We start from the raw sequence: 19,100 nt of genomic DNA, 5'->3' as shown, positions 1-19,100 counted from the left end.
GTCCATCGCCTCGCCTCTCCTTACCTCTCTCAGTCGTTTCTCGTGCTTGTCGTTTTGATATAGGCCGATTTGAGAGCGTCAGCTCTCGCGTCAGCTGAGCAAAGTCGAGACAAGTCGAGACACACTAAGGGCTGGTATGCAGCGAGTAAGAGGGCGAAAAAACAATAGTTTAAGAGCGCGTGGCAAAAGTACTCATACGCGAAATTAAAAGCCTGCTGCGGTGGCCGGGAATCGAACCCGGATCAACTGCTTGGAAGGCAACTATGCTGACCATTACACCACCACCGCACAAGCGAGCGCCCCGCCACCGCGCTGAGTCGGCTTCCCGCCTGTCGGCAGCGGCCGAAGGTGATCGTACCCGGCAGGCGCATTTCGAGGCAGGCTAGGGGAGCACATCCAGACGCATTCGGACAGCGTATCCGCGCACATTTCGCATCCTTTGGCAAGAGTCGGCGCCGGCGACGCAAGAGTACGCAGAGGACCGCGTTCTGGCGGCATCTTTAAGCAGTGCAGTGCAGGATTCAGCGTCTGCAGCATCTTCTCCACAGAATGCTACGGCGCTTGACGGCAGTCCCACTTTCCCTTGAGACATCTGCTCGGGAAGCAGCGTGAAGGTACCGCTGGCCCGAGCATCGGTGGTTCAGTGGTAGAATGCTCGCCTGCCACGCGGGCGGCCCGGGTTCGATTCCCGGCCGATGCATCATTTTGTTTTTTCTCCGGTAGGGGTGCTGCGTGTCTTTCGCACTCGAACTGCGTGAGCCATGAGAATGAACCGCCGGATTCCGTGTGGAAAGAACCAATCATGCAGCGCGGACGACTGCTCGTTTGGACTCCTGCGTGCTATTGTACATACTGGCGTCGGCCTAGCATCGCAAGTTGCCTGCCGCGCCGTGAATGCACGTGTAGCAACAGAAAAAATGAGCCAGGGAGTGCAGACTCTCTACCACTTGTATTCGGTACTTACCAAGATTCCAGAAGGTCTAACGATCGCCTGCCTCGGTAGCGCAGTAGGCAGCGCGTAAGTCTCATAATCTTAAGGTCGTGAGTTCGATCCTCACCCGGGGCATCTAATTTTCTGTGACTGAAGGTGGTGCTGTTGCTAGGGCGCCAACTTATTTCTTGTTTGTTATCCACAACGTTTCAACGCTTCAGCGGGAAAATGTTTACTTCCTGTTATTGCTACATACAGCTTCCCTATTCCTCTTCTCCCAGCAGAGCATGAAGCCAAAAGCATTGCTCTGCGACGTTTGAGGTGCGCGCCTTGCCAGTCAGTATGTGCAAAGATGCTCGCAAAGAGAGCGACAATGCGACAAGCGACCGTACGAACGGTCGAATGAAACGGCCGCATCCGGTGTGGTCTAGTGGCTATGATACCTGCCTTTCACCCAGGAGGCCCGGGTTCGATTCCCGGTACCGGAACGGAATTTTTTCCACACTAATCGTGACAAGTTTGAGCTGTCCGAGCGGCCGTTTCCCGTCCTGCTCGCAATATAGCTACTGTTTCGTGACCGTCAGCAGAATATAGACTAGGGAAGCAGACACACGACGACCATAGGAATGGTGTATGTATGGCTTCATGCCATCTGATTCCAGCGTAGGGCTGAGCAGCTGCATCTGCCGAGGCCCGTTAGCTCAGTTGGTTAGAGCGTCGTGCTAATAACGCGAAGGTCGTGGGTTCGATCCCCCCACGGGCCACTTCTCTTTTACTACTGCGAAAAGGCAGCGCCGATTTCAGCTGGCGAGTGTGATGACCAAATGATCATCACCCTGCGTGGAAGTTGACAGAGGATCCGAACCCGACTCGTCGGGAAGCACTACAGCATTCACTCGGCAATGGCCATAATATCTTGAATACACTGGTTAGAGAAAATGAAAGAAAATGTCCGATTGCCGATGCGTAACAACTTTGGCCCTTGTCAGTACTTGGGCGGGTGAGCGCATGGGAACACAGGGCACTATTGGCAGTTTTACTTCCTATTTTTGTTTCTCCTTTGTTTTCGGAGCTACAGCCCGATTCGGCCAGGGAGACGCCACCGTGAAATGAAGGGGGCGTGCTGTGTGTCCATCGCCTCGCCTCTCCTTACCTCTCTCAGTCGTTTCTCGTGCTTGTCGTTTTGATATAGGCCGATTTGAGAGCGTCAGCTCTCGCGTCAGCTGAGCAAAGTCGAGACAAGTCGAGACACACTAAGGGCTGGTATGCAGCGAGTAAGAGGGCGAAAAAACAATAGTTTAAGAGCGCGTGGCAAAAGTACTCATACGCGAAATTAAAAGCCTGCTGCGGTGGCCGGGAATCGAACCCGGATCAACTGCTTGGAAGGCAACTATGCTGACCATTACACCACCACCGCACAAGCGAGCGCCCCGCCACCGCGCTGAGTCGGCTTCCCGCCTGTCGGCAGCGGCCGAAGGTGATCGTACCCGGCAGGCGCATTTCGAGGCAGGCTAGGGGAGCACATCCAGACGCATTCGGACAGCGTATCCGCGCACATTTCGCATCCTTTGGCAAGAGTCGGCGCCGGCGACGCAAGAGTACGCAGAGGACCGCGTTCTGGCGGCATCTTTAAGCAGTGCAGTGCAGGATTCAGCGTCTGCAGCATCTTCTCCACAGAATGCTACGGCGCTTGACGGCAGTCCCACTTTCCCTTGAGACATCTGCTCGGGAAGCAGCGTGAAGGTACCGCTGGCCCGAGCATCGGTGGTTCAGTGGTAGAATGCTCGCCTGCCACGCGGGCGGCCCGGGTTCGATTCCCGGCCGATGCATCATTTTGTTTTTTCTCCGGTAGGGGTGCTGCGTGTCTTTCGCACTCGAACTGCGTGAGCCATGAGAATGAACCGCCGGATTCCGTGTGGAAAGAACCAATCATGCAGCGCGGACGACTGCTCGTTTGGACTCCTGCGTGCTATTGTACATACTGGCGTCGGCCTAGCATCGCAAGTTGCCTGCCGCGCCGTGAATGCACGTGTAGCAACAGAAAAAATGAGCCAGGGAGTGCAGACTCTCTACCACTTGTATTCGGTACTTACCAAGATTCCAGAAGGTCTAACGATCGCCTGCCTCGGTAGCGCAGTAGGCAGCGCGTAAGTCTCATAATCTTAAGGTCGTGAGTTCGATCCTCACCCGGGGCATCTAATTTTCTGTGACTGAAGGTGGTGCTGTTGCTAGGGCGCCAACTTATTTCTTGTTTGTTATCCACAACGTTTCAACGCTTCAGCGGGAAAATGTTTACTTCCTGTTATTGCTACATACAGCTTCCCTATTCCTCTTCTCCCAGCAGAGCATGAAGCCAAAAGCATTGCTCTGCGACGTTTGAGGTGCGCGCCTTGCCAGTCAGTATGTGCAAAGATGCTCGCAAAGAGAGCGACAATGCGACAAGCGACCGTACGAACGGTCGAATGAAACGGCCGCATCCGGTGTGGTCTAGTGGCTATGATACCTGCCTTTCACCCAGGAGGCCCGGGTTCGATTCCCGGTACCGGAACGGAATTTTTTCCACACTAATCGTGACAAGTTTGAGCTGTCCGAGCGGCCGTTTCCCGTCCTGCTCGCAATATAGCTACTGTTTCGTGACCGTCAGCAGAATATAGACTAGGGAAGCAGACACACGACGACCATAGGAATGGTGTATGGCTTCATGCCATCTGATTCCAGCGTAGGGCTGAGCAGCTGCATCTGCCGAGGCCCGTTAGCTCAGTTGGTTAGAGCGTCGTGCTAATAACGCGAAGGTCGTGGGTTCGATCCCCCCACGGGCCACTTCTCTTTTACTACTGCGAAAAGGCAGCGCCGATTTCAGCTGGCGAGTGTGATGACCAAATGATCATCACCCTGCGTGGAAGTTGACAGAGGATCCGAACCCGACTCGTCGGGAAGCACTACAGCATTCACTCGGCAATGGCCATAATATCTTGAATACACTGGTTAGAGAAAATGAAAGAAAATGTCCGATTGCCGATGCGTAACAACTTTGGCCCTTGTCAGTACTTGGGCGGGTGAGCGCATGGGAACACAGGGCACTATTGGCAGTTTTACTTCCTATTTTTGTTTCTCCTTTGTTTTCGGAGCTACAGCCCGATTCGGCCAGGGAGACGCCACCGTGAAATGAAGGGGGCGTGCTGTGTGTCCATCGCCTCGCCTCTCCTTACCTCTCTCAGTCGTTTCTCGTGCTTGTCGTTTTGATATAGGCCGATTTGAGAGCGTCAGCTCTCGCGTCAGCTGAGCAAAGGCGAGACAAGTCGAGACACACTAAGGGCTGGTATGCAGCGAGTAAGAGGGCGAAAAAACAATAGTTTAAGAGCGCGTGGCAAAAGTACTCATACGCGAAATTAAAAGCCTGCTGCGGTGGCCGGGAATCGAACCCGGATCAACTGCTTGGAAGGCAACTATGCTGACCATTACACCACCACCGCACAAGCGAGCGCCCCGCCACCGCGCTGAGTCGGCTTCCCGCCTGTCGGCAGCGGCCGAAGGTGATCGTACCCGGCAGGCGCATTTCGAGGCAGGCTAGGGGAGCACATCCAGACGCATTCGGACAGCGTATCCGCGCACATTTCGCATCCTTTGGCAAGAGTCGGCGCCGGCGACGCAAGAGTACGCAGAGGACCGCGTTCTGGCGGCATCTTTAAGCAGTGCAGTGCAGGATTCAGCGTCTGCAGCATCTTCTCCACAGAATGCTACGGCGCTTGACGGCAGTCCCACTTTCCCTTGAGACATCTGCTCGGGAAGCAGCGTGAAGGTACCGCTGGCCCGAGCATCGGTGGTTCAGTGGTAGAATGCTCGCCTGCCACGCGGGCGGCCCGGGTTCGATTCCCGGCCGATGCATCATTTTGTTTTTTCTCCGGTAGGGGTGCTGCGTGTCTTTCGCACTCGAACTGCGTGAGCCATGAGAATGAACCGCCGGATTCCGTGTGGAAAGAACCAATCATGCAGCGCGGACGACTGCTCGTTTGGACTCCTGCGTGCTATTGTACATACTGGCGTCGGCCTAGCATCGCAAGTTGCCTGCCGCGCCGTGAATGCACGTGTAGCAACAGAAAAAATGAGCCAGGGAGTGCAGACTCTCTACCACTTGTATTCGGTACTTACCAAGATTCCAGAAGGTCTAACGATCGCCTGCCTCGGTAGCGCAGTAGGCAGCGCGTAAGTCTCATAATCTTAAGGTCGTGAGTTCGATCCTCACCCGGGGCATCTAATTTTCTGTGACTGAAGGTGGTGCTGTTGCTAGGGCGCCAACTTATTTCTTGTTTGTTATCCACAACGTTTCAACGCTTCAGCGGGAAAATGTTTACTTCCTGTTATTGCTACATACAGCTTCCCTATTCCTCTTCTCCCAGCAGAGCATGAAGCCAAAAGCATTGCTCTGCGACGTTTGAGGTGCGCGCCTTGCCAGTCAGTATGTGCAAAGATGCTCGCAAAGAGAGCGACAATGCGACAAGCGACCGTACGAACGGTCGAATGAAACGGCCGCATCCGGTGTGGTCTAGTGGCTATGATACCTGCCTTTCACCCAGGAGGCCCGGGTTCGATTCCCGGTACCGGAACGGAATTTTTTCCACACTAATCGTGACAAGTTTGAGCTGTCCGAGCGGCCGTTTCCCGTCCTGCTCGCAATATAGCTACTGTTTCGTGACCGTCAGCAGAATATAGACTAGGGAAGCAGACACACGACGACCATAGGAATGGTGTATGGCTTCATGCCATCTGATTCCAGCGTAGGGCTGAGCAGCTGCATCTGCCGAGGCCCGTTAGCTCAGTTGGTTAGAGCGTCGTGCTAATAACGCGAAGGTCGTGGGTTCGATCCCCCCACGGGCCACTTCTCTTTTACTACTGCGAAAAGGCAGCGCCGATTTCAGCTGGCGAGTGTGATGACCAAATGATCATCACCCTGCGTGGAAGTTGACAGAGGATCCGAACCCGACTCGTCGGGAAGCACTACAGCATTCACTCGGCAATGGCCATAATATCTTGAATACACTGGTTAGAGAAAATGAAAGAAAATGTCCGATTGCCGATGCGTAACAACTTTGGCCCTTGTCAGTACTTGGGCGGGTGAGCGCATGGGAACACAGGGCACTATTGGCAGTTTTACTTCCTATTTTTGTTTCTCCTTTGTTTTCGGAGCTACAGCCCGATTCGGCCAGGGAGACGCCACCGTGAAATGAAGGGGGCGTGCTGTGTGTCCATCGCCTCGCCTCTCCTTACCTCTCTCAGTCGTTTCTCGTGCTTGTCGTTTTGATATAGGCCGATTTGAGAGCGTCAGCTCTCGCGTCAGCTGAGCAAAGTCGAGACAAGTCGAGACACACTAAGGGCTGGTATGCAGCGAGTAAGAGGGCGAAAAAACAATAGTTTAAGAGCGCGTGGCAAAAGTACTCATACGCGAAATTAAAAGCCTGCTGCGGTGGCCGGGAATCGAACCCGGATCAACTGCTTGGAAGGCAACTATGCTGACCATTACACCACCACCGCACAAGCGAGCGCCCCGCCACCGCGCTGAGTCGGCTTCCCGCCTGTCGGCAGCGGCCGAAGGTGATCGTACCCGGCAGGCGCATTTCGAGGCAGGCTAGGGGAGCACATCCAGACGCATTCGGACAGCGTATCCGCGCACATTTCGCATCCTTTGGCAAGAGTCGGCGCCGGCGACGCAAGAGTACGCAGAGGACCGCGTTCTGGCGGCATCTTTAAGCAGTGCAGTGCAGGATTCAGCGTCTGCAGCATCTTCTCCACAGAATGCTACGGCGCTTGACGGCAGTCCCACTTTCCCTTGAGACATCTGCTCGGGAAGCAGCGTGAAGGTACCGCTGGCCCGAGCATCGGTGGTTCAGTGGTAGAATGCTCGCCTGCCACGCGGGCGGCCCGGGTTCGATTCCCGGCCGATGCATCATTTTGTTTTTTCTCCGGTAGGGGTGCTGCGTGTCTTTCGCACTCGAACTGCGTGAGCCATGAGAATGAACCGCGGGATTCCGTGTGGAAAGAACCAATCATGCAGCGCGGACGACTGCTCGTTTGGACTCCTGCGTGCTATTGTACATACTGGCGTCGGCCTAGCATCGCAAGTTGCCTGCCGCGCCGTGAATGCACGTGTAGCAACAGAAAAAATGAGCCAGGGAGTGCAGACTCTCTACCACTTGTATTCGGTACTTACCAAGATTCCAGAAGGTCTAACGATCGCCTGCCTCGGTAGCGCAGTAGGCAGCGCGTAAGTCTCATAATCTTAAGGTCGTGAGTTCGATCCTCACCCGGGGCATCTAATTTTCTGTGACTGAAGGTGGTGCTGTTGCTAGGGCGCCAACTTATTTCTTGTTTGTTATCCACAACGTTTCAACGCTTCAGCGGGAAAATGTTTACTTCCTGTTATTGCTACATACAGCTTCCCTATTCCTCTTCTCCCAGCAGAGCATGAAGCCAAAAGCATTGCTCTGCGACGTTTGAGGTGCGCGCCTTGCCAGTCAGTATGTGCAAAGATGCTCGCAAAGAGAGCGACAATGCGACAAGCGACCGTACGAACGGTCGAATGAAACGGCCGCATCCGGTGTGGTCTAGTGGCTATGATACCTGCCTTTCACCCAGGAGGCCCGGGTTCGATTCCCGGTACCGGAACGGATTTTTTTCCACACTAATCGTGACAAGTTTGAGCTGTCCGAGCGGCCGTTTCCCGTCCTGCTCGCAATATAGCTACTGTTTCGTGACCGTCAGCAGAATATAGACTAGGGAAGCAGACACACGACGACCATAGGAATGGTGTATGGCTTCATGCCATCTGATTCCAGCGTAGGGCTGAGCAGCTGCATCTGCCGAGGCCCGTTAGCTCAGTTGGTTAGAGCGTCGTGCTAATAACGCGAAGGTCGTGGGTTCGATCCCCCCACGGGCCACTTCTGTTTTACTACTGCGAAAAGGCAGCGCCGATTTCAGCTGGCGAGTGTGATGACCAAATGATCATCACCCTGCGTGGAAGTTGACAGAGGATCCGAACCCGACTCGTCGGGAAGCACTACAGCATTCACTCGGCAATGGCCATAATATCTTGAATACACTGGTTAGAGAAAATGAAAGAAAATGTCCGATTGCCGATGCGTAACAACTTTGGCCCTTGTCAGTACTTGGGCGGGTGAGCGCATGGGAACACAGGGCACTATTGGCAGTTTTACTTCCTATTTTTGTTTCTCCTTTGTTTTCGGAGCTACAGCCCGATTCGGCCAGGGAGACGCCACCGTGAAATGAAGGGGGCGTGCTGTGTGTCCATCGCCTCGCCTCTCCTTACCTCTCTCAGTCGTTTCTCGTGCTTGTCGTTTTGATATAGGCCGATTTGAGAGCGTCAGCTCTCGCGTCAGCTGAGCAAAGTCGAGACAAGTCGAGACACACTAAGGGCTGGTATGCAGCGAGTAAGAGGGCGAAAAAACAATAGTTTAAGAGCGCGTGGCAAAAGTACTCATACGCGAAATTAAAAGCCTGCTGCGGTGGCCGGGAATCGAACCCGGATCAACTGCTTGGAAGGCAACTATGCTGACCATTACACCACCACCGCACAAGCGAGCGCCCCGCCACCGCGCTGAGTCGGCTTCCCGCCTGTCGGCAGCGGCCGAAGGTGATCGTACCCGGCAGGCGCATTTCGAGGCAGGCTAGGGGAGCACATCCAGACGCATTCGGACAGCGTATCCGCGCACATTTCGCATCCTTTGGCAAGAGTCGGCGCCGGCGACGCAAGAGTACGCAGAGGACCGCGTTCTGGCGGCATCTTTAAGCAGTGCAGTGCAGGATTCAGCGTCTGCAGCATCTTCTCCACAGAATGCTACGGCGCTTGACGGCAGTCCCACTTTCCCTTGAGACATCTGCTCGGGAAGCAGCGTGAAGGTACCGCTGGCCCGAGCATCGGTGGTTCAGTGGTAGAATGCTCGCCTGCCACGCGGGCGGCCCGGGTTCGATTCCCGGCCGATGCATCATTTTGTTTTTTCTCCGGTAGGGGTGCTGCGTGTCTTTCGCACTCGAACTGCGTGAGCCATGAGAATGAACCGCGGGATTCCGTGTGGAAAGAACCAATCATGCAGCGCGGACGACTGCTCGTTTGGACTCCTGCGTGCTATTGTACATACTGGCGTCGGCCTAGCATCGCAAGTTGCCTGCCGCGCCGTGAATGCACGTGTAGCAACAGAAAAAATGAGCCAGGGAGTGCAGACTCTCTACCACTTGTATTCGGTACTTACCAAGATTCCAGAAGGTCTAACGATCGCCTGCCTCGGTAGCGCAGTAGGCAGCGCGTAAGTCTCATAATCTTAAGGTCGTGAGTTCGATCCTCACCCGGGGCATCTAATTTTCTGTGACTGAAGGTGGTGCTGTTGCTAGGGCGCCAACTTATTTCTTGTTTGTTATCCACAACGTTTCAACGCTTCAGCGGGAAAATGTTTACTTCCTGTTATTGCTACATACAGCTTCCCTATTCCTCTTCTCCCAGCAGAGCATGAAGCCAAAAGCATTGCTCTGCGACGTTTGAGGTGCGCGCCTTGCCAGTCAGTATGTGCAAAGATGCTCGCAAAGAGAGCGACAATGCGACAAGCGACCGTACGAACGGTCGAATGAAACGGCCGCATCCGGTGTGGTCTAGTGGCTATGATACCTGCCTTTCACCCAGGAGGCCCGGGTTCGATTCCCGGTACCGGAACGGAATTTTTTCCACACTAATCGTGACAAGTTTGAGCTGTCCGAGCGGCCGTTTCCCGTCCTGCTCGCAATATAGCTACTGTTTCGTGACCGTCAGCAGAATATAGACTAGGGAAGCAGACACACGACGACCATAGGAATGGTGTATGGCTTCATGCCATCTGATTCCAGCGTAGGGCTGAGCAGCTGCATCTGCCGAGGCCCGTTAGCTCAGTTGGTTAGAGCGTCGTGCTAATAACGCGAAGGTCGTGGGTTCGATCCCCCCACGGGCCACTTCTCTTTTACTACTGCGAAAAGGCAGCGCCGATTTCAGCTGGCGAGTGTGATGACCAAATGATCATCACCCTGCGTGGAAGTTGACAGAGGATCCGAACCCGACTCGTCGGGAAGCACTACAGCATTCACTCGGCAATGGCCATAATATCTTGAATACACTGGTTAGAGAAAATGAAAGAAAATGTCCGATTGCCGATGCGTAACAACTTTGGCCCTTGTCAGTACTTGGGCGGGTGAGCGCATGGGAACACAGGGCACTATTGGCAGTTTTACTTCCTATTTTTGTTTCTCCTTTGTTTTCGGAGCTACAGCCCGATTCGGCCAGGGAGACGCCACCGTGAAATGAAGGGGGCGTGCTGTGTGTCCATCGCCTCGCCTCTCCTTACCTCTCTCAGTCGTTTCTCGTGCTTGTCGTTTTGATATAGGCCGATTTGAGAGCGTCAGCTCTCGCGTCAGCTGAGCAAAGTCGAGACAAGTCGAGACACACTAAGGGCTGGTATGCAGCGAGTAAGAGGGCGAAAAAACAATAGTTTAAGAGCGCGTGGCAAAAGTACTCATACGCGAAATTAAAAGCCTGCTGCGGTGGCCGGGAATCGAACCCGGATCAACTGCTTGGAAGGCAACTATGCTGACCATTACACCACCACCGCACAAGCGAGCGCCCCGCCACCGCGCTGAGTCGGCTTCCCGCCTGTCGGCAGCGGCCGAAGGTGATCGTACCCGGCAGGCGCATTTCGAGGCAGGCTAGGGGAGCACATCCAGACGCATTCGGACAGCGTATCCGCGCACATTTCGCATCCTTTGGCAAGAGTCGGCGCCGGCGACGCAAGAGTACGCAGAGGACCGCGTTCTGGCGGCATCTTTAAGCAGTGCAGTGCAGGATTCAGCGTCTGCAGCATCTTCTCCACAGAATGCTACGGCGCTTGACGGCAGTCCCACTTTCCCTTGAGACATCTGCTCGGGAAGCAGCGTGAAGGTACCGCTGGCCCGAGCATCGGTGGTTCAGTGGTAGAATGCTCGCCTGCCACGCGGGCGGCCCGGGTTCGATTCCCGGCCGATGCATCATTTTGTTTTTTCTCCGGTAGGGGTGCTGCGTGTCTTTCGCACTCGAACTGCGTGAGCCATGAGAATGAACCGCGGGATTCCGTGTGGAAAGAACCAATCATGCAGCGCGGACGACTGCTCGTTTGGACTCCTGCGTGCTATTGTACATACTGGCGTCGGCCTAGCATCGCAAGTTGCCTGCCGCGCCGTGAATGCACGTGTAGCAACAGAAAAAATGAGCCAGGGAGTGCAGACTCTCTACCACTTGTATTCGGTACTTACCAAGATTCCAGAAGGTCTAACGATCGCCTGCCTCGGTAGCGCAGTAGGCAGCGCGTAAGTCTCATAATCTTAAGGTCGTGAGTTCGATCCTCACCCGGGGCATCTAATTTTCTGTGACTGAAGGTGGTGCTGTTGCTAGGGCGCCAACTTATTTCTTGTTTGTTATCCACAACGTTTCAACGCTTCAGCGGGAAAATGTTTACTTCCTGTTATTGCTACATACAGCTTCCCTATTCCTCTTCTCCCAGCAGAGCATGAAGCCAAAAGCATTGCTCTGCGACGTTTGAGGTGCGCGCCTTGCCAGTCAGTATGTGCAAAGATGCTCGCAAAGAGAGCGACAATGCGACAAGCGACCGTACGAACGGTCGAATGAAACGGCCGCATCCGGTGTGGTCTAGTGGCTATGATACCTGCCTTTCACCCAGGAGGCCCGGGTTCGATTCCCGGTACCGGAACGGAATTTTTTCCACACTAATCGTGACAAGTTTGAGCTGTCCGAGCGGCCGTTTCCCGTCCTGCTCGCAATATAGCTACTGTTTCGTGACCGTCAGCAGAATATAGACTAGGGAAGCAGACACACGACGACCATAGGAATGGTGTATGGCTTCATGCCATCTGATTCCAGCGTAGGGCTGAGCAGCTGCATCTGCCGAGGCCCGTTAGCTCAGTTGGTTAGAGCGTCGTGCTAATAACGCGAAGGTCGTGGGTTCGATCCCCCCACGGGCCACTTCTCTTTTACTACTGCGAAAAGGCAGCGCCGATTTCAGCTGGCGAGTGTGATGACCAAATGATCATCACCCTGCGTGGAAGTTGACAGAGGATCCGAACCCGACTCGTCGGGAAGCACTACAGCATTCACTCGGCAATGGCCATAATATCTTGAATACACTGGTTAGAGAAAATGAAAGAAAATGTCCGATTGCCGATGCGTAACAACTTTGGCCCTTGTCAGTACTTGGGCGGGTGAGCGCATGGGAACACAGGGCACTATTGGCAGTTTTACTTCCTATTTTTGTTTCTCCTTTGTTTTCGGAGCTACAGCCCGATTCGGCCAGGGAGACGCCACCGTGAAATGAAGGGGGCGTGCTGTGTGTCCATCGCCTCGCCTCTCCTTACCTCTCTCAGTCGTTTCTCGTGCTTGTCGTTTTGATATAGGCCGATTTGAGAGCGTCAGCTCTCGCGTCAGCTGAGCAAAGTCGAGACAAGTCGAGACACACTAAGGGCTGGTATGCAGCGAGTAAGAGGGCGAAAAAACAATAGTTTAAGAGCGCGTGGCAAAAGTACTCATACGCGAAATTAAAAGCCTGCTGCGGTGGCCGGGAATCGAACCCGGATCAACTGCTTGGAAGGCAACTATGCTGACCATTACACCACCACCGCACAAGCGAGCGCCCCGCCACCGCGCTGAGTCGGCTTCCCGCCTGTCGGCAGCGGCCGAAGGTGATCGTACCCGGCAGGCGCATTTCGAGGCAGGCTAGGGGAGCACATCCAGACGCATTCGGACAGCGTATCCGCGCACATTTCGCATCCTTTGGCAAGAGTCGGCGCCGGCGACGCAAGAGTACGCAGAGGACCGCGTTCTGGCGGCATCTTTAAGCAGTGCAGTGCAGGATTCAGCGTCTGCAGCATCTTCTCCACAGAATGCTACGGCGCTTGACGGCAGTCCCACTTTCCCTTGAGACATCTGCTCGGGAAGCAGCGTGAAGGTACCGCTGGCCCGAGCATCGGTGGTTCAGTGGTAGAATGCTCGCCTGCCACGCGGGCGGCCCGGGTTCGATTCCCGGCCGATGCATCATTTTGTTTTTTCTCCGGTAGGGGTGCTGCGTGTCTTTCGCACTCGAACTGCGTGAGCCATGAGAATGAACCGCGGGATTCCGTGTGGAAAGAACCAATCATGCAGCGCGGACGACTGCTCGTTTGGACTCCTGCGTGCTATTGTACATACTGGCGTCGGCCTAGCATCGCAAGTTGCCTGCCGCGCCGTGAATGCACGTGTAGCAACAGAAAAAATGAGCCAGGGAGTGCAGACTCTCTACCACTTGTATTCGGTACTTACCAAGATTCCAGAAGGTCTAACGATCGCCTGCCTCGGTAGCGCAGTAGGCAGCGCGTAAGTCTCATAATCTTAAGGTCGTGAGTTCGATCCTCACCCGGGGCATCTAATTTTCTGTGACTGAAGGTGGTGCTGTTGCTAGGGCGCCAACTTATTTCTTGTTTGTTATCCACAACGTTTCAACGCTTCAGCGGGAAAATGTTTACTTCCTGTTATTGCTACATACAGCTTCCCTATTCCTCTTCTCCCAGCAGAGCATGAAGCCAAAAGCATTGCTCTGCGACGTTTGAGGTGCGCGCCTTGCCAGTCAGTATGTGCAAAGATGCTCGCAAAGAGAGCGACAATGCGACAAGCGACCGTACGAACGGTCGAATGAAACGGCCGCATCCGGTGTGGTCTAGTGGCTATGATACCTGCCTTTCACCCAGGAGGCCCGGGTTCGATTCCCGGTACCGGAACGGAATTTTTTCCACACTAATCGTGACAAGTTTGAGCTGTCCGAGCGGCCGTTTCCCGTCCTGCTCGCAATATAGCTACTGTTTCGTGACCGTCAGCAGAATATAGACTAGGGAAGCAGACACACGACGACCATAGGAATGGTGTATGGCTTCATGCCATCTGATTCCAGCGTAGGGCTGAGCAGCTGCATCTGCCGAGGCCCGTTAGCTCAGTTGGTTAGAGCGTCGTGCTAATAACGCGAAGGTCGTGGGTTCGATCCCCCCACGGGCCACTTCTCTTTTACTACTGCGAAAAGGCAGCGCCGATTTCAGCTGGCGAGTGTGATGACCAAATGATCATCACCCTGCGTGGAAGTTGACAGAGGATCCGAACCCGACTCGTCGGGAAGCACTACAGCATTCACTCGGCAATGGCCATAATATCTTGAATACACTGGTTAGAGAAAATGAAAGAAAATGTCCGATTGCCGATGCGTAACAACTTTGGCCCTTGTCAGTACTTGGGCGGGTGAGCGCATGGGAACACAGGGCACTATTGGCAGTTTTACTTCCTATTTTTGTTTCTCCTTTGTTTTCGGAGCTACAGCCCGATTCGGCCAGGGAGACGCCACCGTGAAATGAAGGGGGCGTGCTGTGTGTCCATCGCCTCGCCTCTCCTTACCTCTCTCAGTCGTTTCTCGTGCTTGTCGTTTTGATATAGGCCGATTTGAGAGCGTCAGCTCTCGCGTCAGCTGAGCAAAGGCGAGACAAGTCGAGACACACTAAGGGCTGGTATGCAGCGAGTAAGAGGGCGAAAAAACAATAGTTTAAGAGCGCGTGGCAAAAGTACTCATACGCGAAATTAAAAGCCTGCTGCGGTGGCCGGGAATCGAACCCGGATCAACTGCTTGGAAGGCAACTATGCTGACCATTACACCACCACCGCACAAGCGAGCGCCCCGCCACCGCGCTGAGTCGGCTTCCCGCCTGTCGGCAGCGGCCGAAGGTGATCGTACCCGGCAGGCGCATTTCGAGGCAGGCTAGGGGAGCACATCCAGACGCATTCGGACAGCGTATCCGCGCACATTTCGCATCCTTTGGCAAGAGTCGGCGCCGGCGACGCAAGAGTACGCAGAGGACCGCGTTCTGGCGGCATCTTTAAGCAGTGCAGTGCAGGATTCAGCGTCTGCAGCATCTTCTCCACAGAATGCTACGGCGCTTGACGGCAGTCCCACTTTCCCTTGAGACATCTGCTCGGGAAGCAGCGTGAAGGTACCGCTGGCCCGAGCATCGGTGGTTCAGTGGTAGAATGCTCGCCTGCCACGCGGGCGGCCCGGGTTCGATTCCCGGCCGATGCATCATTTTGTTTTTTCTCCGGTAGGGGTGCTGCGTGTCTTTCGCACTCGAACTGCGTGAGCCATGAGAATGAACCGCGGGATTCCGTGTGGAAAGAACCAATCATGCAGCGCGGACGACTGCTCGTTTGGACTCCTGCGTGCTATTGTACATACTGGCGTCGGCCTAGCATCGCAAGTTGCCTGCCGCGCCGTGAATGCACGTGTAGCAACAGAAAAAATGAGCCAGGGAGTGCAGACTCTCTACCACTTGTATTCGGTACTTACCAAGATTCCAGAAGGTCTAACGATCGCCTGCCTCGGTAGCGCAGTAGGCAGCGCGTAAGTCTCATAATCTTAAGGTCGTGAGTTCGATCCTCACCCGGGGCATCTAATTTTCTGTGACTGAAGGTGGTGCTGTTGCTAGGGCGCCAACTTATTTCTTGTTTGTTATCCACAACGTTTCAACGCTTCAGCGGGAAAATGTTTACTTCCTGTTATTGCTACATACAGCTTCCCTATTCCTCTTCTCCCAGCAGAGCATGAAGCCAAAAGCATTGCTCTGCGACGTTTGAGGTGCGCGCCTTGCCAGTCAGTATGTGCAAAGATGCTCGCAAAGAGAGCGACAATGCGACAAGCGACCGTACGAACGGTCGAATGAAACGGCCGCATCCGGTGTGGTCTAGTGGCTATGATACCTGCCTTTCACCCAGGAGGCCCGGGTTCGATTCCCGGTACCGGAACGGAATTTTTTCCACACTAATCGTGACAAGTTTGAGCTGTCCGAGCGGCCGTTTCCCGTCCTGCTCGCAATATAGCTACTGTTTCGTGACCGTCAGCAGAATATAGACTAGGGAAGCAGACACACGACGACCATAGGAATGGTGTATGGCTTCATGCCATCTGATTCCAGCGTAGGGCTGAGCAGCTGCATCTGCCGAGGCCCGTTAGCTCAGTTGGTTAGAGCGTCGTGCTAATAACGCGAAGGTCGTGGGTTCGATCCCCCCACGGGCCACTTCTCTTTTACTACTGCGAAAAGGCAGCGCCGATTTCAGCTGGCGAGTGTGATGACCAAATGATCATCACCCTGCGTGGAAGTTGACAGAGGATCCGAACCCGACTCGTCGGGAAGCACTACAGCATTCACTCGGCAATGGCCATAATATCTTGAATACACTGGTTAGAGAAAATGAAAGAAAATGTCCGATTGCCGATGCGTAACAACTTTGGCCCTTGTCAGTACTTGGGCGGGTGAGCGCATGGGAACACAGGGCACTATTGGCAGTTTTACTTCCTATTTTTGTTTCTCCTTTGTTTTCGGAGCTACAGCCCGATTCGGCCAGGGAGACGCCACCGTGAAATGAAGGGGGCGTGCTGTGTGTCCATCGCCTCGCCTCTCCTTACCTCTCTCAGTCGTTTCTCGTGCTTGTCGTTTTGATATAGGCCGATTTGAGAGCGTCAGCTCTCGCGTCAGCTGAGCAAAGTCGAGACAAGTCGAGACACACTAAGGGCTGGTATGCAGCGAGTAAGAGGGCGAAAAAACAATAGTTTAAGAGCGCGTGGCAAAAGTACTCATACGCGAAATTAAAAGCCTGCTGCGGTGGCCGGGAATCGAACCCGGATCAACTGCTTGGAAGGCAACTATGCTGACCATTACACCACCACCGCACAAGCGAGCGCCCCGCCACCGCGCTGAGTCGGCTTCCCGCCTGTCGGCAGCGGCCGAAGGTGATCGTACCCGGCAGGCGCATTTCGAGGCAGGCTAGGGGAGCACATCCAGACGCATTCGGACAGCGTATCCGCGCACATTTCGCATCCTTTGGCAAGAGTCGGCGCCGGCGACGCAAGAGTACGCAGAGGACCGCGTTCTGGCGGCATCTTTAAGCAGTGCAGTGCAGGATTCAGCGTCTGCAGCATCTTCTCCACAGAATGCTACGGCGCTTGACGGCAGTCCCACTTTCCCTTGAGACATCTGCTCGGGAAGCAGCGTGAAGGTACCGCTGGCCCGAGCATCGGTGGTTCAGTGGTAGAATGCTCGCCTGCCACGCGGGCGGCCCGGGTTCGATTCCCGGCCGATGCATCATTTTGTTTTTTCTCCGGTAGGGGTGCTGCGTGTCTTTCGCACTCGAACTGCGTGAGCCATGAGAATGAACCGCGGGATTCCGTGTGGAAAGAACCAATCATGCAGCGCGGACGACTGCTCGTTTGGACTCCTGCGTGCTATTGTACATACTGGCGTCGGCCTAGCATCGCAAGTTGCCTGCCGCGCCGTGAATGCACGTGTAGCAACAGAAAAAATGAGCCAGGGAGTGCAGACTCTCTACCACTTGTATTCGGTACTTACCAAGATTCCAGAAGGTCTAACGATCGCCTGCCTCGGTAGCGCAGTAGGCAGCGCGTAAGTCTCATAATCTTAAGGTCGTGAGTTCGATCCTCACCCGGGGCATCTAATTTTCTGTGACTGAAGGTGGTGCTGTTGCTAGGGCGCCAACTTATTTCTTGTTTGTTATCCACAACGTTTCAACGCTTCAGCGGGAAAATGTTTACTTCCTGTTATTGCTACATACAGCTTCCCTATTCCTCTTCTCCCAGCAGAGCATGAAGCCAAAAGCATTGCTCTGCGACGTTTGAGGTGCGCGCCTTGCCAGTCAGTATGTGCAAAGATGCTCGCAAAGAGAGCGACAATGCGACAAGCGACCGTACGAACGGTCGAATGAAACGGCCGCATCCGGTGTGGTCTAGTGGCTATGATACCTGCCTTTCACCCAGGAGGCCCGGGTTCGATTCCCGGTACCGGAACGGAATTTTTTCCACACTAATCGTGACAAGTTTGAGCTGTCCGAGCGGCCGTTTCCCGTCCTGCTCGCAATATAGCTACTGTTTCGTGACCGTCAGCAGAATATAGACTAGGGAAGCAGACACACGACGACCATAGGAATGGTGTATGGCTTCATGCCATCTGATTCCAGCGTAGGGCTGAGCAGCTGCATCTGCCGAGGCCCGTTAGCTCAGTTGGTTAGAGCGTCGTGCTAATAACGCGAAGGTCGTGGGTTCGATCCCCCCACGGGCCACTTCTCTTTTACTACTGCGAAAAGGCAGCGCCGATTTCAGCTGGCGAGTGTGATGACCAAATGATCATCACCCTGCGTGGAAGTTGACAGAGGATCCGAACCCGACTCGTCGGGAAGCACTACAGCATTCACTCGGCAATGGCCATAATATCTTGAATACACTGGTTAGAGAAAATGAAAGAAAATGTCCGATTGCCGATGCGTAACAACTTTGGCCCTTGTCAGTACTTGGGCGGGTGAGCGCATGGGAACACAGGGCACTATTGGCAGTTTTACTTCCTATTTTTGTTTCTCCTTTGTTTTCGGAGCTACAGCCCGATTCGGCCAGGGAGACGCCACCGTGAAATGAAGGGGGCGTGCTGTGTGTCCATCGCCTCGCCTCTCCTTACCTCTCTCAGTCGTTTCTCGTGCTTGTCGTTTTGATATAGGCCGATTTGAGAGCGTCAGCTCTCGCGTCAGCTGAGCAAAGTCGAGACAAGTCGAGACACACTAAGGGCTGGTATGCAGCGAGTAAGAGGGCGAAAAAACAATAGTTTAAGAGCGCGTGGCAAAAGTACTCATACGCGAAATTAAAAGCCTGCTGCGGTGGCCGGGAATCGAACCCGGATCAACTGCTTGGAAGGCAACTATGCTGACCATTACACCACCACCGCACAAGCGAGCGCCCCGCCACCGCGCTGAGTCGGCTTCCCGCCTGTCGGCAGCGGCCGAAGGTGATCGTACCCGGCAGGCGCATTTCGAGGCAGGCTAGGGGAGCACATCCAGACGCATTCGGACAGCGTATCCGCGCACATTTCGCATCCTTTGGCAAGAGTCGGCGCCGGCGACGCAAGAGTACGCAGAGGACCGCGTTCTGGCGGCATCTTTAAGCAGTGCAGTGCAGGATTCAGCGTCTGCAGCATCTTCTCCACAGAATGCTACGGCGCTTGACGGCAGTCCCACTTTCCCTTGAGACAT

The 19,100-nt window shown here is 54.5% G+C and overlaps 46 non-coding genes across 46 annotated transcripts; 36 read left to right on the top strand and 10 right to left on the bottom strand.

The window, feature by feature from the left end:
* Window positions 1–216: 216 nt before the first annotated feature.
* Window positions 217–288, bottom strand: Trnag-ucc. The gene has a single exon. It is a non-coding gene; the product is annotated as a tRNA-Gly (tRNA).
* Window positions 289–629: 341 nt separating this feature from the next.
* Trnag-gcc lies at window positions 630–700 on the top strand. Its single transcript has one exon. It is a non-coding gene; the product is annotated as a tRNA-Gly (tRNA).
* Window positions 701–993: 293 nt separating this feature from the next.
* On the top strand, window positions 994–1,066 carry Trnam-cau. Its single transcript has one exon. It is a non-coding gene; the product is annotated as a tRNA-Met (tRNA).
* A 281-nt stretch (window positions 1,067–1,347) lies between these two features.
* On the top strand, window positions 1,348–1,419 carry Trnae-uuc. Its single transcript has one exon. It is a non-coding gene; the product is annotated as a tRNA-Glu (tRNA).
* Window positions 1,420–1,621: 202 nt separating this feature from the next.
* On the top strand, window positions 1,622–1,695 carry Trnai-aau. Its single transcript has one exon. It is a non-coding gene; the product is annotated as a tRNA-Ile (tRNA).
* A 581-nt stretch (window positions 1,696–2,276) lies between these two features.
* On the bottom strand, window positions 2,277–2,348 carry Trnag-ucc. The gene has a single exon. It is a non-coding gene; the product is annotated as a tRNA-Gly (tRNA).
* Window positions 2,349–2,689: 341 nt separating this feature from the next.
* Window positions 2,690–2,760, top strand: Trnag-gcc. Its single transcript has one exon. It is a non-coding gene; the product is annotated as a tRNA-Gly (tRNA).
* A 293-nt stretch (window positions 2,761–3,053) lies between these two features.
* On the top strand, window positions 3,054–3,126 carry Trnam-cau. Its single transcript has one exon. It is a non-coding gene; the product is annotated as a tRNA-Met (tRNA).
* Window positions 3,127–3,407: 281 nt separating this feature from the next.
* Window positions 3,408–3,479, top strand: Trnae-uuc. Its single transcript has one exon. It is a non-coding gene; the product is annotated as a tRNA-Glu (tRNA).
* A 198-nt stretch (window positions 3,480–3,677) lies between these two features.
* Trnai-aau lies at window positions 3,678–3,751 on the top strand. The gene has a single exon. It is a non-coding gene; the product is annotated as a tRNA-Ile (tRNA).
* A 581-nt stretch (window positions 3,752–4,332) lies between these two features.
* Window positions 4,333–4,404, bottom strand: Trnag-ucc. Its single transcript has one exon. It is a non-coding gene; the product is annotated as a tRNA-Gly (tRNA).
* A 341-nt stretch (window positions 4,405–4,745) lies between these two features.
* Trnag-gcc lies at window positions 4,746–4,816 on the top strand. Its single transcript has one exon. It is a non-coding gene; the product is annotated as a tRNA-Gly (tRNA).
* A 293-nt stretch (window positions 4,817–5,109) lies between these two features.
* Window positions 5,110–5,182, top strand: Trnam-cau. Its single transcript has one exon. It is a non-coding gene; the product is annotated as a tRNA-Met (tRNA).
* A 281-nt stretch (window positions 5,183–5,463) lies between these two features.
* Window positions 5,464–5,535, top strand: Trnae-uuc. Its single transcript has one exon. It is a non-coding gene; the product is annotated as a tRNA-Glu (tRNA).
* Window positions 5,536–5,733: 198 nt separating this feature from the next.
* Trnai-aau lies at window positions 5,734–5,807 on the top strand. The gene has a single exon. It is a non-coding gene; the product is annotated as a tRNA-Ile (tRNA).
* A 581-nt stretch (window positions 5,808–6,388) lies between these two features.
* On the bottom strand, window positions 6,389–6,460 carry Trnag-ucc. The gene has a single exon. It is a non-coding gene; the product is annotated as a tRNA-Gly (tRNA).
* A 341-nt stretch (window positions 6,461–6,801) lies between these two features.
* On the top strand, window positions 6,802–6,872 carry Trnag-gcc. Its single transcript has one exon. It is a non-coding gene; the product is annotated as a tRNA-Gly (tRNA).
* Window positions 6,873–7,165: 293 nt separating this feature from the next.
* Trnam-cau lies at window positions 7,166–7,238 on the top strand. The gene has a single exon. It is a non-coding gene; the product is annotated as a tRNA-Met (tRNA).
* Window positions 7,239–7,519: 281 nt separating this feature from the next.
* Trnae-uuc lies at window positions 7,520–7,591 on the top strand. Its single transcript has one exon. It is a non-coding gene; the product is annotated as a tRNA-Glu (tRNA).
* A 198-nt stretch (window positions 7,592–7,789) lies between these two features.
* Window positions 7,790–7,863, top strand: Trnai-aau. Its single transcript has one exon. It is a non-coding gene; the product is annotated as a tRNA-Ile (tRNA).
* Window positions 7,864–8,444: 581 nt separating this feature from the next.
* Trnag-ucc lies at window positions 8,445–8,516 on the bottom strand. The gene has a single exon. It is a non-coding gene; the product is annotated as a tRNA-Gly (tRNA).
* Window positions 8,517–8,857: 341 nt separating this feature from the next.
* On the top strand, window positions 8,858–8,928 carry Trnag-gcc. Its single transcript has one exon. It is a non-coding gene; the product is annotated as a tRNA-Gly (tRNA).
* Window positions 8,929–9,221: 293 nt separating this feature from the next.
* Trnam-cau lies at window positions 9,222–9,294 on the top strand. The gene has a single exon. It is a non-coding gene; the product is annotated as a tRNA-Met (tRNA).
* Window positions 9,295–9,575: 281 nt separating this feature from the next.
* Window positions 9,576–9,647, top strand: Trnae-uuc. The gene has a single exon. It is a non-coding gene; the product is annotated as a tRNA-Glu (tRNA).
* Window positions 9,648–9,845: 198 nt separating this feature from the next.
* On the top strand, window positions 9,846–9,919 carry Trnai-aau. Its single transcript has one exon. It is a non-coding gene; the product is annotated as a tRNA-Ile (tRNA).
* A 581-nt stretch (window positions 9,920–10,500) lies between these two features.
* On the bottom strand, window positions 10,501–10,572 carry Trnag-ucc. Its single transcript has one exon. It is a non-coding gene; the product is annotated as a tRNA-Gly (tRNA).
* Window positions 10,573–10,913: 341 nt separating this feature from the next.
* Trnag-gcc lies at window positions 10,914–10,984 on the top strand. Its single transcript has one exon. It is a non-coding gene; the product is annotated as a tRNA-Gly (tRNA).
* A 293-nt stretch (window positions 10,985–11,277) lies between these two features.
* Window positions 11,278–11,350, top strand: Trnam-cau. The gene has a single exon. It is a non-coding gene; the product is annotated as a tRNA-Met (tRNA).
* Window positions 11,351–11,631: 281 nt separating this feature from the next.
* Trnae-uuc lies at window positions 11,632–11,703 on the top strand. The gene has a single exon. It is a non-coding gene; the product is annotated as a tRNA-Glu (tRNA).
* A 198-nt stretch (window positions 11,704–11,901) lies between these two features.
* Window positions 11,902–11,975, top strand: Trnai-aau. Its single transcript has one exon. It is a non-coding gene; the product is annotated as a tRNA-Ile (tRNA).
* A 581-nt stretch (window positions 11,976–12,556) lies between these two features.
* Trnag-ucc lies at window positions 12,557–12,628 on the bottom strand. Its single transcript has one exon. It is a non-coding gene; the product is annotated as a tRNA-Gly (tRNA).
* Window positions 12,629–12,969: 341 nt separating this feature from the next.
* On the top strand, window positions 12,970–13,040 carry Trnag-gcc. Its single transcript has one exon. It is a non-coding gene; the product is annotated as a tRNA-Gly (tRNA).
* Window positions 13,041–13,333: 293 nt separating this feature from the next.
* On the top strand, window positions 13,334–13,406 carry Trnam-cau. The gene has a single exon. It is a non-coding gene; the product is annotated as a tRNA-Met (tRNA).
* A 281-nt stretch (window positions 13,407–13,687) lies between these two features.
* Trnae-uuc lies at window positions 13,688–13,759 on the top strand. The gene has a single exon. It is a non-coding gene; the product is annotated as a tRNA-Glu (tRNA).
* A 198-nt stretch (window positions 13,760–13,957) lies between these two features.
* Trnai-aau lies at window positions 13,958–14,031 on the top strand. The gene has a single exon. It is a non-coding gene; the product is annotated as a tRNA-Ile (tRNA).
* Window positions 14,032–14,612: 581 nt separating this feature from the next.
* Window positions 14,613–14,684, bottom strand: Trnag-ucc. Its single transcript has one exon. It is a non-coding gene; the product is annotated as a tRNA-Gly (tRNA).
* Window positions 14,685–15,025: 341 nt separating this feature from the next.
* Trnag-gcc lies at window positions 15,026–15,096 on the top strand. The gene has a single exon. It is a non-coding gene; the product is annotated as a tRNA-Gly (tRNA).
* A 293-nt stretch (window positions 15,097–15,389) lies between these two features.
* Trnam-cau lies at window positions 15,390–15,462 on the top strand. Its single transcript has one exon. It is a non-coding gene; the product is annotated as a tRNA-Met (tRNA).
* Window positions 15,463–15,743: 281 nt separating this feature from the next.
* Trnae-uuc lies at window positions 15,744–15,815 on the top strand. The gene has a single exon. It is a non-coding gene; the product is annotated as a tRNA-Glu (tRNA).
* Window positions 15,816–16,013: 198 nt separating this feature from the next.
* Window positions 16,014–16,087, top strand: Trnai-aau. The gene has a single exon. It is a non-coding gene; the product is annotated as a tRNA-Ile (tRNA).
* Window positions 16,088–16,668: 581 nt separating this feature from the next.
* Trnag-ucc lies at window positions 16,669–16,740 on the bottom strand. Its single transcript has one exon. It is a non-coding gene; the product is annotated as a tRNA-Gly (tRNA).
* A 341-nt stretch (window positions 16,741–17,081) lies between these two features.
* Trnag-gcc lies at window positions 17,082–17,152 on the top strand. Its single transcript has one exon. It is a non-coding gene; the product is annotated as a tRNA-Gly (tRNA).
* Window positions 17,153–17,445: 293 nt separating this feature from the next.
* Window positions 17,446–17,518, top strand: Trnam-cau. Its single transcript has one exon. It is a non-coding gene; the product is annotated as a tRNA-Met (tRNA).
* A 281-nt stretch (window positions 17,519–17,799) lies between these two features.
* Window positions 17,800–17,871, top strand: Trnae-uuc. Its single transcript has one exon. It is a non-coding gene; the product is annotated as a tRNA-Glu (tRNA).
* Window positions 17,872–18,069: 198 nt separating this feature from the next.
* On the top strand, window positions 18,070–18,143 carry Trnai-aau. The gene has a single exon. It is a non-coding gene; the product is annotated as a tRNA-Ile (tRNA).
* Window positions 18,144–18,724: 581 nt separating this feature from the next.
* Window positions 18,725–18,796, bottom strand: Trnag-ucc. The gene has a single exon. It is a non-coding gene; the product is annotated as a tRNA-Gly (tRNA).
* Window positions 18,797–19,100: the final 304 nt, after the last annotated feature.

Source organism: Schistocerca americana, unplaced genomic scaffold (genome assembly GCF_021461395.2).
Source record: "Schistocerca americana isolate TAMUIC-IGC-003095 unplaced genomic scaffold, iqSchAmer2.1 HiC_scaffold_882, whole genome shotgun sequence".
Lineage (NCBI taxonomy): Eukaryota > Metazoa > Arthropoda > Insecta > Orthoptera > Acrididae > Schistocerca > Schistocerca americana.
The sequence above is the reverse complement of the archived record's forward strand: the minus strand, read 5'-3'. Positions and strand labels throughout refer to the sequence as shown.